We start from the raw sequence: 20622 nt of genomic DNA on the forward strand, positions 1-20622 counted from the left end.
TAGCATCCAACTTCTAATTGATGAGTTTGTCAGTGTAAGGGTTTAATACGTAAAATCTGCCAGCTACAGGCTGCTAACCAGACCTCAAGGGTACACGGGCCATAGTTGGAAAACTACTGCAGTGCAAAATAAGATGAGTAACTGTGTGACACTGTTTGGCAGATGGTGACAGTGTCGCTCAGTGGTGGCAGAAGTGGAGCCTACTGTTTTCATCAACACCGTCCTGTTGCAGGTTGGCTGTGAGAGGACCTATATGATAGGGAAAAAAGAGGACTTGCCTACTCAGCTGGTGTAGAAGTGCTGCTTCTCTGCATGTACTGGGGCTGTGTGGTTACCTCCTTTGAACCCAAAATAGCATGACCTAGTGACCCCAGCACTGTTCTGCACAAAGAAAACTTGAGGTACTTGCTTTGGAAGCAGGGGAGGTTTTCCCAAGACAGACCCATCTCTGTTGATCCTGCTGAACCCTCCTGCAACTTTTCAGGGGCAGGGTGGGCCAGGATACTCACTTTCCCCCCAAAATGGAGGGATGTGATCTAATCTAGGGGAGGGGAAAACACGTGTTCCATTTCTTGGTCAGGCTTTATGCGTGACCTTGAATTGTTATTTCAGCTCCATGCCTCAAGTGCCCATTTATAAAATGAGATCACGGCACCGACTCACTTGTCTCACGTGGATGCTCAGAAATATCCGGAGAGGCTGGATAAGCACCGACAGTTCTTGTGGATGGGAAAGTTGCCAGTCACTGGTTTCTGGTGGCCTCCCCGACAAATTCAGGAGCAGAGGAGCTCTTGTGTGCGCCTTGTGCATAATGGAGAATAATGGTAACTTTTAACAGCTTCGTTCAAAATCATGCTGAGAGCAAATGATCTGGTTTATGACTAATCTTAGCTGCTTGGTTAAGAGAGGAGGAGAGCTATGGCTTCCTCTCCTCCTATACGGAGCAACGGCAAAGTGCCAGATGACTATGAGAAATGTCTGTGCAGGCTGGAAGTGATGAGCTGCATCAGCAGGATGCAACAGACAGGGGAAGGGGCAGGGGCCAAGAAACCTTTGCAAGGTGAGCAGATGAGCAGCAGTTGCCTCTAAGCAGATGCTGCTGTTTTCCTCACAAAAACGCCTAAGATGCTCGAGAGGTTAATCAGAGATTTATGAAGGCAGCAGGGAAGGGTGAAGGGACGCGTGGCAGGTGGCCAATGCTTTATGAATGAGAGCATCTTCTTTAAAATAAATGATGCTGTTAACAAGTCTTTGGATTCTTGGCTTATAGTTATCAGCACGCATAGGCAAATGAACAAATGAATCATTTCATTAGCTTATTCACATTGGTTTATGCCCGGTGAATACTAATTTAAGCAGTGTCAGAAAAAAGGTGAGGTTAATTTGGGCATATCTAATTATAATATAAGTACTTTTTCCTTCTCGCCTTTATTTTGAGATGTTCAGTTAAAATCCAAAGTGAATTAAATGCCTGGGAAAACCTCCAGTCCCCTGCAGTTTTTGCAGGAGGAGATAGCTCACACTTGCTCAGGGATGCATACTCAAGTCCAAGAGCATTTTATTACATGCTACCTGCGTTGCAGAGGCAGGGAGACACAGGTGTGGGGCGAGAAGGCTTGCTGGCAGCTCTCAGGAATGATTTTTCCTCCCTGGTTTGCATCAGGGATTTGGTACTGATGCAGCTCTGTGCATGTGGCCAAGCTGGTGTTGGCACTGTATAAATACATACCAGAATCAAGGTGTGGCTCTGAAGAGTTCATAGTACGAATAAATGGGATAGGAGGAGGGATGGGAAACTGCTGATATCAACAGGCTACAGATGAGAGGTGAAGAGGGATGAAATTGTTTTGCTTAAAGTCATGCAGGAAGACAGTACCATTGAAGTGCTCGGCTTCTACCCCTCCGCACCCCAGACCAGTGTCTCCTGTGGGTCCTGCCTCTCGACTTGCTGCCTCTGGCTTGCTCCAACAGCAGGGGAAGTCCTCTTTTTATCCTTTTTTAATACGGGCATTGCCCCACATTATTCCATCCAAAAGTAGTGGTGTCGTCCCGTCCCCCGCCCCCCACTGTGGTTACTCATGAGTAAAGAGCTGCAGAAAATTACAGTAAACAAATCTTGATTACAGTAGCAGAGTGAAGTGGTGGATTATGAGTATAGCAGCTGACACCCCTGATCCACCTTTATTTTTGCATTGTGAATTTTTTATTTTAAAAAATCATTTCCGCATCACTAGAAATCTGCCAGTCAGGACCGAAAGCTTTTCCACGGGACATGCTGCAGCTGAGAAGTTACAGGCAGAGATTAAGGGGTGAAACTCTTCAGCTCACAGAGTCCCGTGGGGATCTGGGGAGGCTGTTGCTGGATGAGGGTGTGTGCAACACGTGTGCAATGCTGGGAAGCCTAGAACCTGTTATTAGAAATAAATCTGCAGTTGCAGTTTAAGAGCACTTTAACAATATGCAGCTTCTCCTTTGGGTTTGTATGAGAGACAACATAGCTCAGGCACATTGGTGCTGTCCATAAGGAACAGCCTGCCTGAAAAACTTAAGTTTATAGATGCTTTCACTGAAATCCCCCTCTGCTTTCCCCATACAAATCAGGTTTTCAGCCTTCCTGTATTGACTTCAGCTTCTAAACGTGTTACATTGCAAAAGCACCATGAAGAATTTAGACCGAAACAGCAAATCCCACAGATTAAATGCTCAGTTCCACACAAAAATTGTTACCTCCATAAATGGAACAATGTTCAGGATTGACTGGAAATACAAATAAAAGCAGTGAATAGTAGAACAGCTCATAGTCTCCAGCAGCAAACAACAGAACAGAAAAATCATCAGCTTACCTAGAAGTAATAAAAATAATTGTTGTTTGTGCAGCAGCCAAGATATTGCTGAAAAAAAATGAGTAGAAAATAATAGGTTGTTCTACTGTGTTGTCTTTACCATAACAGGCTGGAGTGTGTGAGGAAGGAGTACAAAGAAAATTTTCTTTACAAACCCACCATCTTCAGTGTCAAATCAACACTGTTAAGAGAACAAATGGACTTGGATGTTTGAAAAGCAGCAAATGTCTGAATGCAAAAAAGATAGAGGCAGTTCTCCTTTAACAACTGGCCTGTTTATGACAGGCTGTGAGGCAGAAGTGATTTTACATTTGGGTATTTCTTTTGATTTGTACTGATTCTGTCTCAGATGAATCGTATGATGGTTACCCATCCTCCTTCCTGTATTTTATAGTGGTAGCATTTGCCCTGGACTGTGGGGCTCTTGATTTACTAAATGCTGTACATATACTGGTTCTGAAATCTGGAAGAGGATGAACAAGTTTTGTCAGGTAAAGATTGGAAAAGTAATTGAATTTTGCCAAGTTGAAATGAGCCTCTCTGAAGAACTTCAGCCTGTATTGAGCTAACTCTGATTTGTTTGAACTCAATAGAGTACAAAAACCTGTGCTGGGCACTTTTGAGAGCCTCACTGACTTTGGTTTTGTACTTATTGTAAGAATACTGATATAGTGAAACACCTCTGGCCTGAATTTGTGTTTTCTCAATGCAATTATGTGGATCAAGGCAGCGTGTCTGCCATTGCCTTTTGGGAGGTGAGGTGTGAGCTGGCAAGATGCCGTTTCTTTGCAGGCTGTTGTGCCAGAGGTGTTGGGGTGGGGAATGGTTCACCCATAACTTAGCAGCTGGGCAAGGGAAAAGTTGCCGTCAGCAGAAAACATTAAGCAAACAAACATAATTCAGAGTTCTTAGATGTCCTATGGCATTCACCCAGCCATTACTCAGCACCACAGAAATGCACACACATATGTGCTTGCCGGCAAAGTTGATTTTGCTTAATATGGCTCAGTCTGTTCTTAAGGCATAGAAGCCACTTGCAAGTTAAATGAAAAGATCTGGTTTGCACCTTGGCTCTATATTTTTTTTTATGTATATATATTTGTGTATATATATATATAAACTTTCCCCATGTTTTGCTGCCTACACTTCTCTTGCATGTATAGCTCCATCCTCTTATTTTCTCCTCCCTAAAAACAGCTCCATAGGATCCCAAAAGGTATCTTTTATATATATGTGTGTGTATATGTATATATATATATATATATATATATATATATATGCTCAACACATCACTGGAAACACTCTTACTCTTACTGGAAACTACAGTCTGTTTTGATTTGGGTTGTAGGCGGGTGATAGAGAAGATACCAAGTCAGGTTGTTAGAAAAAGCAGGATTTCTTTTGTGCCTTTGCTCCTGCGCAATTGTATGGGATTTGCTTCAAGTCAGCAATGAATGTCACCAGTTTTTAGAACAGTTTCAGGAAAGAGTTATATTTCATATCTGACCTATTACTTCTTGTCTTGCAACAGTAAAGTAGCCAAATCCCTCAAAGGACACTTGCATATAAATGCTAATTTACATCAGATCTGCCAGGGATCTCTTAAATATGAAATATACACATTGTCTGCTTCTACTGAGAGGGGGGAAATGTGTCCAGGATTTACAGTAAACCAGCAATTTTCTTTCTGTCTCTCTCTACTTCGCTTTATTCAGGTGTAAAAGAGTCTTTAAAAATTCTTGCCGAGCAGGCTTGTTTTAAACATTCTTATCTGCAGAAATGTATTCTGAACTGTGAGCAGAAAGTATTTCTTATGCTAAATGAAGACGAACCCTAGATTTCAACTTCAGGTTTCATTTTATCAGCAATTCACCACAGTAGCAAAATTTGTATTCATTTTCACTTGGTACATTTTCTTGAACTAAGTCATAAACCCAAGCTATTCTTGTTTTCTTCCCCCAGGGCAGGGGGAGAGAATGGAAGCACAGGCTTTCTGCAAGTTTGTATGTATGTTAGGATTAGGCAAAAAGATTCAGACTGAAAAATACAGATAAGGAAGATGGTTTTAGAATGTAAGAGATTTCAGCAAACTGATCAAGGGGATAGCATTACATAAACAAACTTTCTTTTTGGATATGGATAATTCTGAGTACTCCATGTAAGTAAATGCTAAAGGATGTAATAAGTAATTACTGTACCATTTCCTTGCAGTATGTAGAAAATTTTGCATAAAACCAATTGTGATGGCAGAAATTACTTTGCTGATGGCAAGGTATTAATAAGGAAGGCACATTCTTAAAGGGGAACTTTGTTCTATATTTTGGAAACATCTCTGGTAAGCAGAGATGGAGACTTTCTTGTTCAGTTCATGCTTCGTTCAAATACTGAGTAATAGCATTTTTAATGTCATTTATTAATATTAATATTATTAAATATTTAATATTAAATTAAAATGTAATGATATTATTAAATGCTATTAATTATCATATTTAATGCTAATTAAAGGCTCAAAAGCCTGTATTCTTTGTTAAAAAACTATTAGGTAAATGGATTGTGGGTTTTATTTTAGGGGGGCATTCCTTATTAAGAGGGCAAATGTCTCTTCTGTCCTAAGCTTGTAGAGCCCCCAGCACAAGGGGCACTCAGTGTTTTTTGTGTTTCTGAGTGCTAATGATAGATAAACATCTATAACAGTGACACGATGGTGAGAGTGGTTTGTTGTCTCGGAGGTCAGTGCGAGTAGTGATGGTCACGGTGTGGGTAGGAGGTAGGTGCTCTGTTTTGGTGCTGCTATTCAGGCGTGGGCTGGAGCCAGGCTGAAGCCAAAATTTATCAGCTGTCCACAGGTTTACCTGGTGGAGAGTTTGTAGGGCCATTAGGTTCTAGGGGAAACGGTGTTGGAGTGCAAGGACCACAAATTTAACTCGAAAGACAGGCTCAGCTCAGCCTGTGTTGTCCTCACCTTACTGCACTTCATCCATGGAGTATGATGTGGCCCTGAAGAGCTCAGGTGTCCCAGCCAGGTCAAGGCCACCACCTCACTGCAGATGCAGCCAGGCATCTGGCATGCAAAAAGCAATGTCTGTCTGCAGAATGACACAAAAACCTGTCAAGGGAAATGATTTCTGAGTCCCAAACTGACATACTTATGCATCAGACTGCCTTTCTTCTCAGTAATGGATAGGGAAATGAGCTCTCTGGGGACAAGCCTGAGGGTTACTAGGGAGAGTGAGTGAAAGCCAGAACTGCCAAATGCTCTACCTTGCTGTATGGGGATGCAATGGAGTGCGGCGTTTGCAAAATAATGAAGTGTTACCACAGGAGAGCAGGTTTCTAGGCTCAGTGTTAGGCTGATGGGGCTCCGTAGTGCCAGAAGCAACCAATACCACCATGGCACAAGTGTTGTCTAAAACCCAGAGTGGAGCCGCCTGAACTGTCTACAGATAGCTGCATGTGGGACGGTGGCTCCTGGCTCCTCCGTAGGCTGTGGAGAGCCTCAGGCAGTTCTTACACTGCGATCGGCTGCCATCGGTTAGACCTCCAGCAGCATCACCTGAAGTGCCCGTTTCTCTCCATGGACTATAAAGAAAGACTGAGGAAACTGAATGGTATGTATACTGTAGTTAAAAGAATCTCATCCCCAGGGACTGTGCAAGAAAGCCTGTTCACCTAGAGAAAAAAAACAACCAACAATAACAAAAAAAACCAACCCCCCCCCCCCCCCAAAAAAAAAAAAAACCCAAACCAAACACACACAAGGGAAAACACCAAGGCTTACAAGTTGCTTTTCTCACTTTTTTTATGGGTTCATTTTCCTGAGTCTTGAAAAGCTGGGAAGAGATGTTGCACGCCTATGAACATCTTAGGAACATGTTAAAAAAGAGCAGTGTAAAAGTCACATTTTAGTGTGTATGACATCGGAAGAGGATGTAGTTATTTATAATGTATTATCACAGGAATCAGGAATCATTTTATTATCCCTTTGTGTGCATCATTGAAAATGTTTAGGAAGTTCTGCTGTTCCCAAATAGCTTGGCATCGGTTCTGGTCTCCTCACCGTGTAGGAGAGTGAGTGTAACACCAAACTGAGGCAAAAAGCAGGAAATCAGGAGGAAGGAAACGCTGAGGATGATTTGCTTAGGGATAACATCATGTTTTATGTCACTGAGAAAGCATTAAAGGAAGGTTTGCTGAGGGAGCCTGGTCTGGGAGCTTAGAGAGCAGCAGATGTTTGCAGACCCTTAGAAAAATGCATGGTGTTAAGACTGTCCATGTCGTGTCCCTGCTTGTGAGTGCACCCTGTGATGGTGTGCAAGAACATTAACAGCTTGCTGAAGTGGACACACCACCAGTCCCGCTGAAGGGCTGCCCAGGCTCTGGTGGGACCCTCCGCACCCCCTCCCCATCTGCTGGAGCCAGTGGGGGATGCTGTTTCTCGGTGCAGGGCAGCACGGCTGCCGGGACTGGTCCTGGCTTGCTTCAGAGCTGGCTGGCATGTGCCATGCTGATGTGCTGCCTGAAATTCTGTGTGCATTGTGTTTGGACCCCGTCGCTGGGATTCTTCTCACCAATTGAATGTCTGTATCTGAGTGAGTTGTCTAAGTGCCCTTTACAGCCCATGGAGGAAACCTGGCACTTCCAGCATTCCAGCCATGTAATTCTATAGTTTTAGAATGAAACTACATTTCAAAATATTTAGAATTAAAGATATTTACACTAAATTGTTTGGATAAAGGTGCCTGTTTCCCTCCATTGACTGTGAAGACAGCTTATGCTAACCAGCTAAGAATGAGAGCTATAAAGCTACGTGAAGTGAGTCGCATGTTGAGCTGGTTTTGGGTGGGATGGAGTTAATTTTCTCCATAGTAGCTACTATGGGGCTGTGTTTTGGATTTCTGCTGGAAACTGTTGATTATACTGGGATGTTTTGGTAATTGCTAGGCAGCGCTTACACAGTGCCAAGGGCTTTTCTGCTTCTCACCCCACCCCACCAGCGAGCAGCTGGGGGGGCACAAGCAGTTGTGAGGGGACACGGCTGGGACAGCTGACCCCAACTGACCACAGGGATGTTCCATACTATAGGACATCATGCTCAGCATATCAAGCTGGAGGAAGAAGAAGGAAGGGGGGGAGATGTTTGGAGCAATGGTGTTTGTCTTCCCAAGTAACTGTTATGTGTGACAGAGCCCTGCTTCCCTGGCGATGGCTGAACACCTGCCTGCCCGTGGGAAGTGGTGAATGAATTCCTTGTTTGGCTTTGCTTGGTTGATCAGCTTTTGTTTTACCTATTAAACTGTACCTCAACCCATGAGTTTTCTCATGTTTACTCTTCCAGTTCTCTTCTGCTCATCCTACTGTGGGGTGGGGAGGGGAGGGAGCAACCAACTTCATGGGGCTTAGTTGCCAGCTGGGATTAAATCACAACACATGCTGGATGCATGAAGCTCAATGAAGTGAGTCCAAAGTGGTGCTCTAAGGCATGCTGTCACTTAGGTAGGTTTGATTTTTGTGTTGTTGGATGAGAAAGATGTTATTTTTTAAAAAAGTGTGCAAATAAACCACCACAAAGGGTTGTGGTTCAGTGACTGCCTGGAACCCTGGAGTGGGGGGAAGAGCTCTGCATTTCTGAGATTTTTCTGTGCTGTCTGACACCATCTGAGCACAGTGTGTCCCTGCGCGTGTGGACATGCAGAACCCATCTTCCGTTACTGATAACCAGTGGCCATGGAGATGCCAGTGGGGCTGGCAGCAAGGCTGAGCCATAACTGTACATCCAAAGCCATCTTCATATCGCACTGAGACATCCACAGGCATCAAGTACCAGAGGTACCTAAGACCCGGCTCAGAGAGGATGGATGCAGATACAAAGCTCTGTTGGAAGATGTGCAGGAGCAGGAAGAAGCATGCACAGACATCAGCATTTCCTGGGACACTAGAAAACAAACACTTGAGAGGCACCTCGGTGTAGATGCTGGCAGGTGACTGTGGCAGCCCCAGCCCTCCGTGCAGCCTGGCTGGTGGGCTGGGTGCTGATGTTGGCCCCTTTCTGCCACGTGGCCCCAGGCAGGGCATGGGCCCCTGGGCTCGATGCCACAGGGACACCAAACCCTGTTTGATAGACTGAGATGAAAGTAAGTTGTATCTTAAAGACTTGTTCTCCGGTTTCACCCTGGATTCCTGGGTGGGAGATACAGTATTAGCAAAGACAGAAGGTTGCAAAGTCCACAGCCAATAACTTAGGAAGGGCATTGGCCTCCTTGAAACATGTATTTTAAAATACTGCCTGGAATAGGCTTTTTTATCCCCCAAATACCTATAAAATAAATATGCATGATGATTTTATTGAGTAATAGTTCATTTGCTGATGTGGGCTATGGTATCAATCTTGGGAAACTTCTTATTTTCCACTAAGAAGAGAGTAAATAGATCAAATCACTGCTAAGTTAAAAATATTGCTGTTTTAAGACTGTTCTTGTCAGATTAATGTCATTCCTTTGGGGCTTTTGCAAATCAAAATATTGATATCGTGCTCCAGACTGCTTTTTCTTATTAGTCAGAATATCTTCCCTGACTGCCATGTACATTTTTGCTCTTCTGACACCTCTCAGTTCTCTATGTTAATAACTGTGTCAGTCAAAACCTCATCAGAATTTTGTTGGTGTAATGTATGTCCAAAATCCTGTATTTCTTTGGTAATATTGGGGCAATTACAATAATGAGAATTAAGACAGGTGGCTGCGCTCTGCTCCTTCCTGCTTTCTCTAAAATGTCAGGGAGCATTCTCTGACGGAGCATGTTGCCTCTGCAAATCTCACCCTTGAAACTAATGTTTATGACAAGGTACTGAGGAATATTTCTAATAGCTGTAACTTTTGTCCTCTCACACCCAACAGATGTCAGCCCATTTTGAATGCTTTGCTATCAAAGAACCATTGATACCATGCCATGCTTAGAAATATGCTTTCTTTATCCAGTATAAAGAAACTGGTCCTTTATTACAATTTCCCATATTCAAACATATCCTTTTTGGATTGTGGCCATTTTACCAAGCTGTCCAGATCACTTTGCAAAGGTAAGCCATTCTCCTGCTTGGTTGCTACTGTTCTGTTCTTGTTATCTTCGGCATATTTTACCAGCAAAAAGCCTGTATCACAATCAAAACATTTATTTAATGCTGGCTCAAAGCCCAATCTCTGCAGCAGCCTACACCAAACATGTCCCCTCTGGTGTGGTCTGCACCTGGGTGCACGTGGAGACCCGTCTGTGAGCCAGCCTTCAATGTGTCTAATCCTGCTTCTGATACCTACTGCTCCCTCATGCATGTTGATTGACCAACGTACCACCTAACAGTGAAGTGTGGGTGAATGGTCCAAGAAAATATATAGCGTATAGAACTGTAATCTTGTTGGGAAACTGCCTGAACCTTTCTTTCACGAGCCTATGCTGTGTTACAGCATGGCCCCTCAGATTTGCTGATCTAGACCCTAAATTAAAGGGTTGTTTTAGTGATCCGGGGTAGCCTTCCTACAATGTGCAACACCTGGGGTCACCACGTTCCTCTTTGGGAGCTTCATCAGCTTTTCAGCCCTGTGGTGATTTCCCTGGTTTCCCCAGAGATGTTGAAACATCTCTGATTCTTCCCTCTAAGGCTCTTGGCTGCGAATTTTAGCAGATTGCACCTCACCTCCTCCTGTGTTCCTCCTGTGGGTTGAACACTGCATTCACCAAACATCATATGAGTTAAATATATCCTTTTGCTTCAGTCCCAGTTTGGCATGGGTGAGCCAAAGCCTGGAGTGGGCTCTGCACCCCTCCAGACACAGGGGGACTTGCTCAGGCATTGATGGTGCCTGGCCCACAGGTCCCAGGCCGAACAGGCGGGCAGCCTCCCTCTGCCACGGTCTCTGGCAGGACAGTGTGTGGGACTGGTATGGCACAGTCTGTACCTACATGGTGTAACTGATGTATACTCTATATTTTACAGACCTCTGGGAATTGAAAAGCTAAACAGTTACACAACAAGCCTGGCAACTGTCTGTCTAAACCTACACATCTCAACCTGATGAGAGCTGATCTGAAGATTTTCATGTCAAAATGTCATCAAAATCAACATGTTTTAGTGCAAAAAGCTGCAGTTTGGTTGTACCTGACTCTGACTGTAGGCACAGCCCAAAGCAGCTTGTGGTGCAGTGAGGAAGCTGTAAAATCACTTTGACTTTCCAGACAGTCACCACGCTCCCCCAGGTATAAGTTCCATGAAGACCTGTAATTGAAATAGCATTTCTCCAGTAAAAGCAGTCATCTATCCACACGAAACATATTAAAATACCGTCAGAATAATGTTCCAGACAGGCAGCAGGGTTCACATGCAGCCCCTGGTGCTTCTTTCAGGGCTCCTAAACTGCTTTTGAGGGAGAAGTTTCAATAAGCAGGAAGCATTAAACAAATAAAGGTATTAAATCGTCCTTGTGTCTTATTACCAGTGAACAGCCAGTCCAAAAAAAAAAAAATTTATTATGGGCTTGTTTGCAAAACAGATTTTGCTTAATATGGCTCAGTCTCTCCTTATGGCATCACTAAAACCACTTGTAAATTAAAGGAAAAGCTTTTCCTTGGCTTAGTAAATAATATCTTTGCCTGTAAGTTCTTGTGCCTTTCTTACTGTTTTCCTCCTGCAATTCTCTTCCATCTGTAGTTATATCATCCATTCCCTTCTCTACATGGAGGAAAACCTCACCATCTCCTAGGTCACGCTGACTAAAGGTGTTGGTTCGCTGTGATCCAGCACCGCAGCAAGATAATTTCATACTTTTGGTGGGAATGAGTTTAATCTCAGTATTATATTTAATAGGCGCTTGCTGCCTGCTTGGTGCTTACAGGCAAATTAAATAACCCCAGCCCACAGACCATGATGCTGAAGGTGGACTCTGTGTTGGGGAAGCTGTGCAAGTGGTGGGACTTTCTTGTAGGCATAAAGCTGGAGAAGGCACGGGGCAAATCATGGGCAGGGCAGCTGCCTCTGCCTCTCAGGTACCATGTAGATATTTGCTGATATTTGCCACCGGTATCTGGCAGTTCAGGCTTTCATCTAGCACCAGCTGGACCTCATGCAGATAATTTTGTTTTAATATATTTCAAAAAGGTACTTTTGTATGTGCTTGTAAATGTAAATGTCGTGGGCAGTGTCTGTCTAGTGTGTGGCTTGCAGCCGTTGTTTATAGTCGATGAGTGGCTGAAGATACAAGATTTTCATAGAATTGTTGAATATCTCAGGTTGGAAGGAACCCATAAGGATCATTGAGTCCAACTCCCTACTCCTTGTAGGACTACCTAAAACTAAATCATAACTAAGAGCATCATCCAGACACTCCTTGAACTCTGACCGTCTCGGTGTTTTGACCACATCCTTGGGGAGCCTGTTCCAGTGACTGACCACCCTCTCAGTGAAGTACCTTTTCCTAATGTCCAGTCTGGACTTGTCCTGATGCAGCTTAATTCCACTTCCTGGAGATCAGCACCTCCTCCTCCACTGCCCCCCTTGAGGAAGTTGTAGACTGCCATGAGGTCACGCTTCAGCCTTCTGTTCTCCAAGCTGGACAAGCCAAGTGACCTCAGCCACCCCTCTCAAGTCTTGCCCTTGAGGCCTTTCCCCATCTTGGTTGCCCTCCTTTGACCACACTAAGAGTTTGATGTCCTTATATTGAGGTGCCCAAAACCTCACACCGTACTCACGGTGGGGCCACGCCAGCGCAGTATGGAGTGGGACCATCACCTCCCTTGATGGGCTAGCTGTGCTGTGCTTGGTGCACCCCGGGACGCGGTTGGCCCTTTTGGCTGTTGACTCAGTTCAACATGCTGTCAACCCAAACCAGTTTTGGATCTCTTGGCTAAGTGGGCACTTTAGCCAGAAAAGGTCTCCCTGATTTGGCTGGTGTGTCTCGGCTCAGCCCTGCTGTCAGTATCGGATGAGCACAAGGAAAGTGGCGGCTCCTCTGCGGCACGGTGCCACGTGTTAGCGATCAGTGGAGCGATCTCAGCCACTCCGGCAGCAAATGAAGCTGGTGCCACACAGGCAGGGCAGCAGACGCTGCTCGATGCGGGCTGATGCTTAGGCTGGCGCCGACGTTTGTTCAACGCATTGACTGGCACCTTCACATTCCGAGGCTGTTTCATCTAGATGCCACTGAGAACGTGCTGTATGAAGAGCTCAGTCGTCTGGGCCGCTGTGGACTGGACTTCTGCTACACCCAGAAATCAAAGGCAACAAGACAACACATGATGGCATTCAAGGTTTTCCTTTAATGCTTCTGTCTCTTGTTTTTATGGGAAAAGGCAGTAAGAAAGCATGAATTTTGCAACATGCCTCTCTGGAAGTATTTTCTCAAGGTTTTGATACACTTGCCAAAAAAGTTACAGCAAGTTTTTGTCTATTTGTTCCTCTTGTAGTAGGCAAATATCTCAGAAAACTAAAGCACCTTGCAGATTCAGCAGAACCAAGGGAGACAGTGAGATGGTGGGCCAGATTTGGGTCTGCTTAGCAATACAGCAAGCTTTTTAGTGCAGATGTCCTTGTTTGCTTTATATAGAATTGCTTTATATAGAAAAGAGACTTCAGACAACAGCCATGACTCTAGAGAAATTAAAACAAATATTTCAGGGGAGGTTTCAAGATGCTGCCTGCTTGGTGTCTTACCTAGAAAACTACCTTTTAAGCAAGAGATGAATCTCAGAAAAGTCATCTGTGTGGGCCGAGCTGCACCACAAGCTGCTGCCTGTACCTGAGCTCAGTCTGGCTCCCTGCACATAAACCTGTGCTTTGGGTCGCTGCTGGAAAAGGTCTCTGGAAAAGGAGCTGATGAGTGTCCTGTGCTGCCATGAAGTCTTTGTATACTGGAATGGGTTTCCTTTTTTCAGGTGTGAAGGACACCAATAACTCTCACTAATTTGACGGTAGCTGTAAGTGCTCAGCCCATAAAATATGGAAAATGGTGCACAGAGGTGGGTAAACACACATCATCTCAAACAAACAATAGAAAGCTGCAGTGCACTTTCCCCCTAATCTAACACACACATCAAAACCTATGCACATATTTTCAGCATCATTTCACCTTTTATAAGGCAATCACATTACCAGGAAATTAAAACGGCCATAGAGTCAGATCCTGCAAATTCTTTGCAGTGCAAGGAGAGAAAATGGGCAGAGCTTTATCAGGAAATGAAAATCAGGCCGGCTTTGTTGCCACACCAGGTGTTGTTTATTGCAAAAGACTTGCTTTTACCTCAGCACTCATTTAAAGAAAAACCCTACCCCAGCCACCTGCCCCTAGTAGAATAAATTGACTTCCCAATATGAAGCCATACATAGGGGTGAGCTTTAGCAGCAGAGTTTGCTTGGTAGCTCAGTGTGTGCTGCTGAACTAATGGGAAGATTTTGCAAAGCACCTTGTCAATCTTCTGCCATTATTACAAGCAGACATACTGATGGGAATGCACCTGCATCCATTAATCTTCATCCTGTCTTCTTTCCTGAGCTGGCTGTGGAGACAGCATCCGTAGGATCTTGCTCTGTGTCTGTGTACCTGCATGATGTCCAAGACAGCTTGTGCCTGCCTACTGCCTTATGGCCCTAATTTCTTCACTTTTCAGCTGAACACTGAGCGTTGTTGATCCTCCCTACTTTTCCTTTGGTAAAATACATGGGATAACCTTGAACAGAAAACCTGAATGGATTTTTTTTACCAATCTTGAAAGCTAGTCCAACTTTAAAATGCTTGCCTCTACAACCAGCCTTGACTATTATTATCTGCTAATCCAAAAATAACATGTTATATAAACAAAATTTTCTTCCCCCTCCCCCCAGCTTAAAAAATAATTTTTTGAAAGGTATTTTTACATTCAGTTAAAATACTCCTGTTGATTGATTTTTTTTTCACTCTGCCTCCTCTAGACTTCACAGATAATGGTGGAGTTATATATAGAGACGGAGCCTGGCGGCAGGGAGGGAGTGCTTCCCAGGAAGGTGCTTACTGGTGGTGTAAGGTGAGATCTACAGGCACAATCCTGCCCCACCAGCACAGGTAGGAGACTCAACAGCCTGAGAACGTTGTGTCAGTGTGCACCTTTATTCCACCTGCACTGCTGAAGTCAAAGGGTGCCCGGACATCACTTGAATGGGAGAGGAGTCATCGTTTCCATGTTGCGTGGCAGCGCTGCCGTCTGGGTGAGAGCACTTGCAATCAAGTCAAGGGACCCAAATTGTGGCTAATTCTGCCATTTTCTATAGGATTGTGGGTGTATAAACACTGAGGGGCCAGTTAATTTCCATGAGCTTTTGGGAGCAGGGAAGCTCTTAAATGGAGTTAAAAAATATTTAGCATAGTGGGAACATCAGCTTGGCAGGGAGCTGTATTAGATGAGGTCTTTATATTATAACACCTCTGCAGTGGACTAGGCAGTGGATGGGCAGGAGCAGCGGCTCAGGGTAATGTCGCTCTGGCTTCAGCGATGCTGGTCTGCTTGTTCTGCACTTTTGAGTCTTGAGTCCTGAGTGACACAAGCCATAAAAGAAATAGATGAAGATTTCAAAACCACTTGCTTACTTATACGATCTCTGGCCTAGGGTAGTTCTTGCAGTTACAGCTGTGACTTGGCCCTACTTCACCTTCTCAGTATCAATTCAGGGCTTGTTCCTCCAGGCCAGGACATGGTGGGAGGAGAACAGGGGGGTGAAATTTCACTAAGGGCAAACAGGAAAACAGAAGATGAAAGTTGGAGAGAAGTGGTGATACAAAGGTCAGACAGGTCATTTACATGGGAGCCATACAGGGTTGTGAAGAGACAGCTGATCTCATCAAACTCATGCAGCTGATTCAAGCAGTACACTGTATTTCAGCTGCCCAAAGACATCACAAATGCAGTCTGTGTGAACAGAACAATTGAACTCAGTTTCTCTAGGTAAACCACATGGAGGAATACTATTCAGTGGTTCAAGCATCAGATCTGGAGTCGGGACCCAGGCACTTCACCTCTACTTGCAACACTCCCCCATCCCCCTGCCCCTGCCGTGCACCAAGGCAGCCAGCCCCAGCACAGCTGCCCTGGTGTCAAACACAAGCCATCAAACCCCATACAGCTGGGGCACCTCTGCAAGGTAGCACGTGGTTAGCAACATCTGTGACCTCCTGAAGAAGTGGGAGACCCCCCAGTGTAGCTGCACCTCGCTCAGGACATGGGGGGTCCCACACGTGTCTTGTGTGATAATCGGGAGGTGAGAGGGCGCATTTACAAAACATTTTGAGTCCTCCTGATAAAGGGGTTATAAATAAGGCAGAGGAGTATCAGCCTTTTCATTTGTGCTTGATTAGGGCTGCTTCAGTTTCTAACATATTTTGGAATAGCAGCAGAGCTTTGCTATAGAGGGAAGGAAAGAAAGATGCTTGCCTTTGAAAATGAAACAGCCCAAGTCTCTCACTGAAGGTCTGGGTGAACTGAGGACTGTAGATGCTGGGCCACCCCACAGGTCACTCTGGCTCTATGATAGGAATGATCACCTCTAGCAAGGGCCCTGGACACCAGTGTTTCCTCTCCTGCCATGGATTTTTGCTGTGACCCTGGCCAGTTTGCTTAATGTCTGTGGCTGGATGAGGCTAAAGGCACATGCCTGTACTTGTTCCCTGCTGCTGGGACCAGTCAGTGTGGGCTGGCCCATGTCTTCAAGGCAAACTTTCAGATTGAGTTGTGTGGCCGCATCCAGACCGCCTGCTGGCAATGGTGTCGGCTCCATGTGCACCCCTGAGCCATGCCTGGGGATTAGCTGGGACAGTGCTTGCTGGCCTGGGGGCCAAAAATGTACCAGAACTATGGTAGCAATTTAACAGTATGGAAAATTGGGTTCCCATGCCAGGGAATGTCTCTGTTGGGATCTCCAGGCAGGGGAATGTCTTTACATCACCAGAGGTAAAATTGCAAACATGCACACGCATCTGTATGTATAAGTGGTATACAAGGGCATACTTAGGAGGTTAAATATAGGAAACTTTTAGGTGCTTGGATTTATAGCAAAGGTATTTAGACCCCCAGTGCTCAAAGAAATGCCAATGGGGATTTAGCATCTCTGTATTTGCAGATCTAGTCCACAGTACCTGTCCCGGGGTGGAGTTGTGGTCCCCACTAGATACTTCTCTGCTAGCAGGAATGAAGGGCCAACATAAATGATGATATGTATTTTCCTTTGATCCTTCCCCTCATTGGCATGATAAACTAGCTCCCTGCTGCAAATCACTCCCCACCATGCTGCTTCTATGCCAGACCACACAGAGGAAGCTCAGAGGTACTTACAGTGATTTCGAGCCTGCTGACTAGCGTCCACAACCCTCAGTGCCCCAGAAAGGGGCTTGAAGGCCATAAATCTTACTTAAATTGCCATCTTAATGTGATCTCATGAGGCCCTTTAGGCTGGGGTTTGGATAGAGCTGTGCGCTGAGTTCATTCATTTTCTTTACCCTGTTGCAGATTTCACCAGCTTGCTGATCTGTAACGAGGTCAGCTTCATAAAGCATCATTTCTGTTCTAGGGCTTTATCTTCAGCTGGAACGACATAGCTGGGGAAGCTAGATAACAAATGGGTGAGCCTGCACAAGTTTGGAAGCAACCATGAGTCTGTTGCTCTTACCTATTGCCTTATAACTACTTACAGAAGACTTACGGAGTGAGGTAAGCCACATGAGACCACTCCATTGGCATTTGCTCTTTCACACTGGAATTAAGATATCCCATAGTGGGACATTGCCCAGTGACCCATGTGTCTCTACTGTAAATGGCAGGTACCCAGAGAAACCTTCACGTTGAGCTCTTGTTATCTGTGAGATCTGTGAGCTGAACATTGGGATGGACTGAGGGGGTGGGCCACAAGTGTTTAAGATGGGGTGAGCAGTCCAAAGCTGGCTATAAGGGATGAAATCTCCATTAAAGGTGGCACAGTGGACTCAGTGCAGTAGGGGCATGGCTACCAGTGGGGAGCAGTGGAAAGGGAAGAACAGCAGTGAGAGCCTAATGGCAAATGCAATGCGTGATTAATTGTGGAAGATAAAAATGGAAGTCTTGGCAGCTGTGGGACCAAACTGGGCTAACAACCTCTGCCATGAAGGGAGGTGGAGTTGGATGAAAAAGGAGAAGAGGAAGGCAAAGCAGCCAAAGAAGAAAAGAGGTGTAAAGGCTGAGTAGGAGTGGGAGAAAAGAACAATTAAATGATCATCAATCCTGATCCACACTTGGATGAGCTCTATGTTTTTTTACAGACTCTCAGGAGAGAGGAAGGGCAGCTCAGAAACAGCTTTCTCTGTCACTTTGTAAAGCGAAGCAAAGTCCTTTCTCACACTAGGAGGAAAAAGCCATAAAACAGCACTTTGCAGAACTGAATTGAGTTCCCCTGTACAGCTGGACTCTCAATCCTGTCCTCACCTGGGTCTTGTTCTGCACCAGAGACCTCACTCATGTCAGTTTTTGAATCAAGCAGTTGTAGTATAGCCCTTCAGTGGATTGGAAGGGATGAAAAATTACAGGTCAGAACAATCTTCTATATGAGGAAAGTTGACTTACCTTTTCTCTGTACCCATCATCTGATTCTTCCGTTGTACCTTTTCTCTTCACATGAAATCTACTAGCACAAGCATTTACTTTAATGGCCATGTAATAATTTTCCATACTTCTATTAAATTTGGAAGTGATAAACTGTGTTATTATCTCAGTTAAATTAAAAAAAAAAGCCTAAACTCTTCCTAATAAATTTCAGCAGACATCTGCAAACGATGCAAGCCTTATATAAGGCAGGCATTTGAGTTGCAGGAATACTGAAAAATAGAAAAAAAATTAATATGTATGCATCCCTGTGTGCACACACAAATAGGAACAAATGCAAACATGCAGGCAACCATCTTTTGGGACATTTGCCAATTAAACCAGATCTTTGTTAAATAAGGCTTAGAGTATGATAAATTATTGTGCATTCACTGGAAGGTTCTGAGGTCAGATGGAAACAGTTCTCTGCCAACAACAATCATCTTGAGACCTTGGTCTCATGTCTTGGCCATCGGTCCTGTCAGTCAGGTCCCCTGGTCCTGGTGCAACTTGAGCCTGCAGAGATCAGTTCTCTGATGATGTAGAGCATGGAACAATGTACTATTAATTCAAAGTAAATTGAGCAAGAGCTACATGATCTAAGCTTCAGTTTGTCAGATGGTTCATTTACCAGGGAAGAAGATGCTCTGGCATGCTTAGGACGTAATTCCAGCAGTGCTAGTACCACTTTCAGACACAAGTGTCTCCAGTGATGTCCCAAAGACTCAAAGAGCTTCTAGTGCAAAGGTGCAAAGGCTAGTTCCTTCCATGAGCATGGTAACATGTGCAAGGAACACCTCACATGCCTGCAAGTTGCTTTCGTGTACCAGTGGGATGTTTAATGGGATGTTTACCATTTTCCCAGCTGAAAGCATTCCTGAGCCACCTTCACCAGCTGTTCCCAATTGAGGATCAATGTAGTCAATTGCTTCTGCCTGTGTGTAGGACCAGGAACTTTCAGGCCCACCAGAAGCTGTGAACTCCAACCTAAATGTTAGTGGTGAGGTCTCTCAGCTTAAAACCAGAAAAACATTTGCAAGGTGCCCTCTGACATACCTACATGTGTTTGGGGTTTTGGTGAACTTTTGCCCTTGGAGCAATTGGTCATTGGTCATTCTTGTTCTCTCTCTTTTGGCTTTGGTGTCACATATCCACAGAGCAAACCCACCTGGGAAAGTGTGTGTGGTGTTTAGGCCACATCTAATATACTACATTCAGTTTTGGGACCCCCAAATACAAGAAATATGTTGAGAAACTTAAATGAGTTTAGCAGAGGTCACTAAGGTGGTTGGGGCTGGAGCACGTGACATATGGGGAAGGGCTGAGGGAGTTGAGCTTGTTCAGCATGGAGAAGGGATGTCTTTGGTGGGATCTAACAGCACTTTCTAGTGCCTGTGAGGGGGTTGTCAAGGAGGTGGAGCCATGCTTGTTGATGTGGTGCATGTCAGGGGGTCAAGAGACAGCAGTCAGAAACGGAAACGGGCAAGGTTCTAATTAGATGTAAGGAAAAAGTATTCATGATGAGAGTCACTACGCTTGGAGCAAGTTGCCCAGAGAGGCTGTGCAGTCTCTGTCCTCTTTTCAAGAGGCTGGAGACCTCATCAGGTCCTTTCAGCCTGAACAGTTCGGTGCTGCCGTGACTCCCGCTTTAGGTTATGTTTGGAACAGCACCTTTTCCCTGCCTTTCTGAAAGGGGTAGTTTGTGGTGGTGGCAACAGAACAAATCTGTTTATATTCCCAGCATGCTGAGAAGGGGTTCAGTTGGCAGCCAAGATTTCAAAGGGCCACTTAGTGCTGCCACCCTGTCCTGTATCAGGGCCAGGCAGCCTTTACAAAGCCCGGCACTATGGGAAAGGTGAGTCATAAACCAGGACGGTGAGGAGGAGACGTGGGCTTTTTACCACACAGAACAAATTGTAGTGGGTCTGCTGCGGCTGTGTATTTGGAAGGAAGCCTTATTTTTATCATCACTTACAAATCTTAGTATAAACCCCAAGCAACATTTCCATTTCCTTTCAGCAGCACGAATTTACCATTCAACAAGTCCCAGCAGCTGCTTTGCCGTTGCATCTTTTGTGTGTTTTAGAGTTTGTCTTTTTCTTACCCCCAGTTCAGTTTTTCTAGAGTGCTCCTTCTGCAAGGCCATTTTCTTGTACTTGGCCTT

This window comes from Falco cherrug, chromosome 3 (assembly GCF_023634085.1).
Source record: "Falco cherrug isolate bFalChe1 chromosome 3, bFalChe1.pri, whole genome shotgun sequence".
Classification (NCBI taxonomy): Eukaryota; Metazoa; Chordata; class Aves; order Falconiformes; family Falconidae; genus Falco; species Falco cherrug.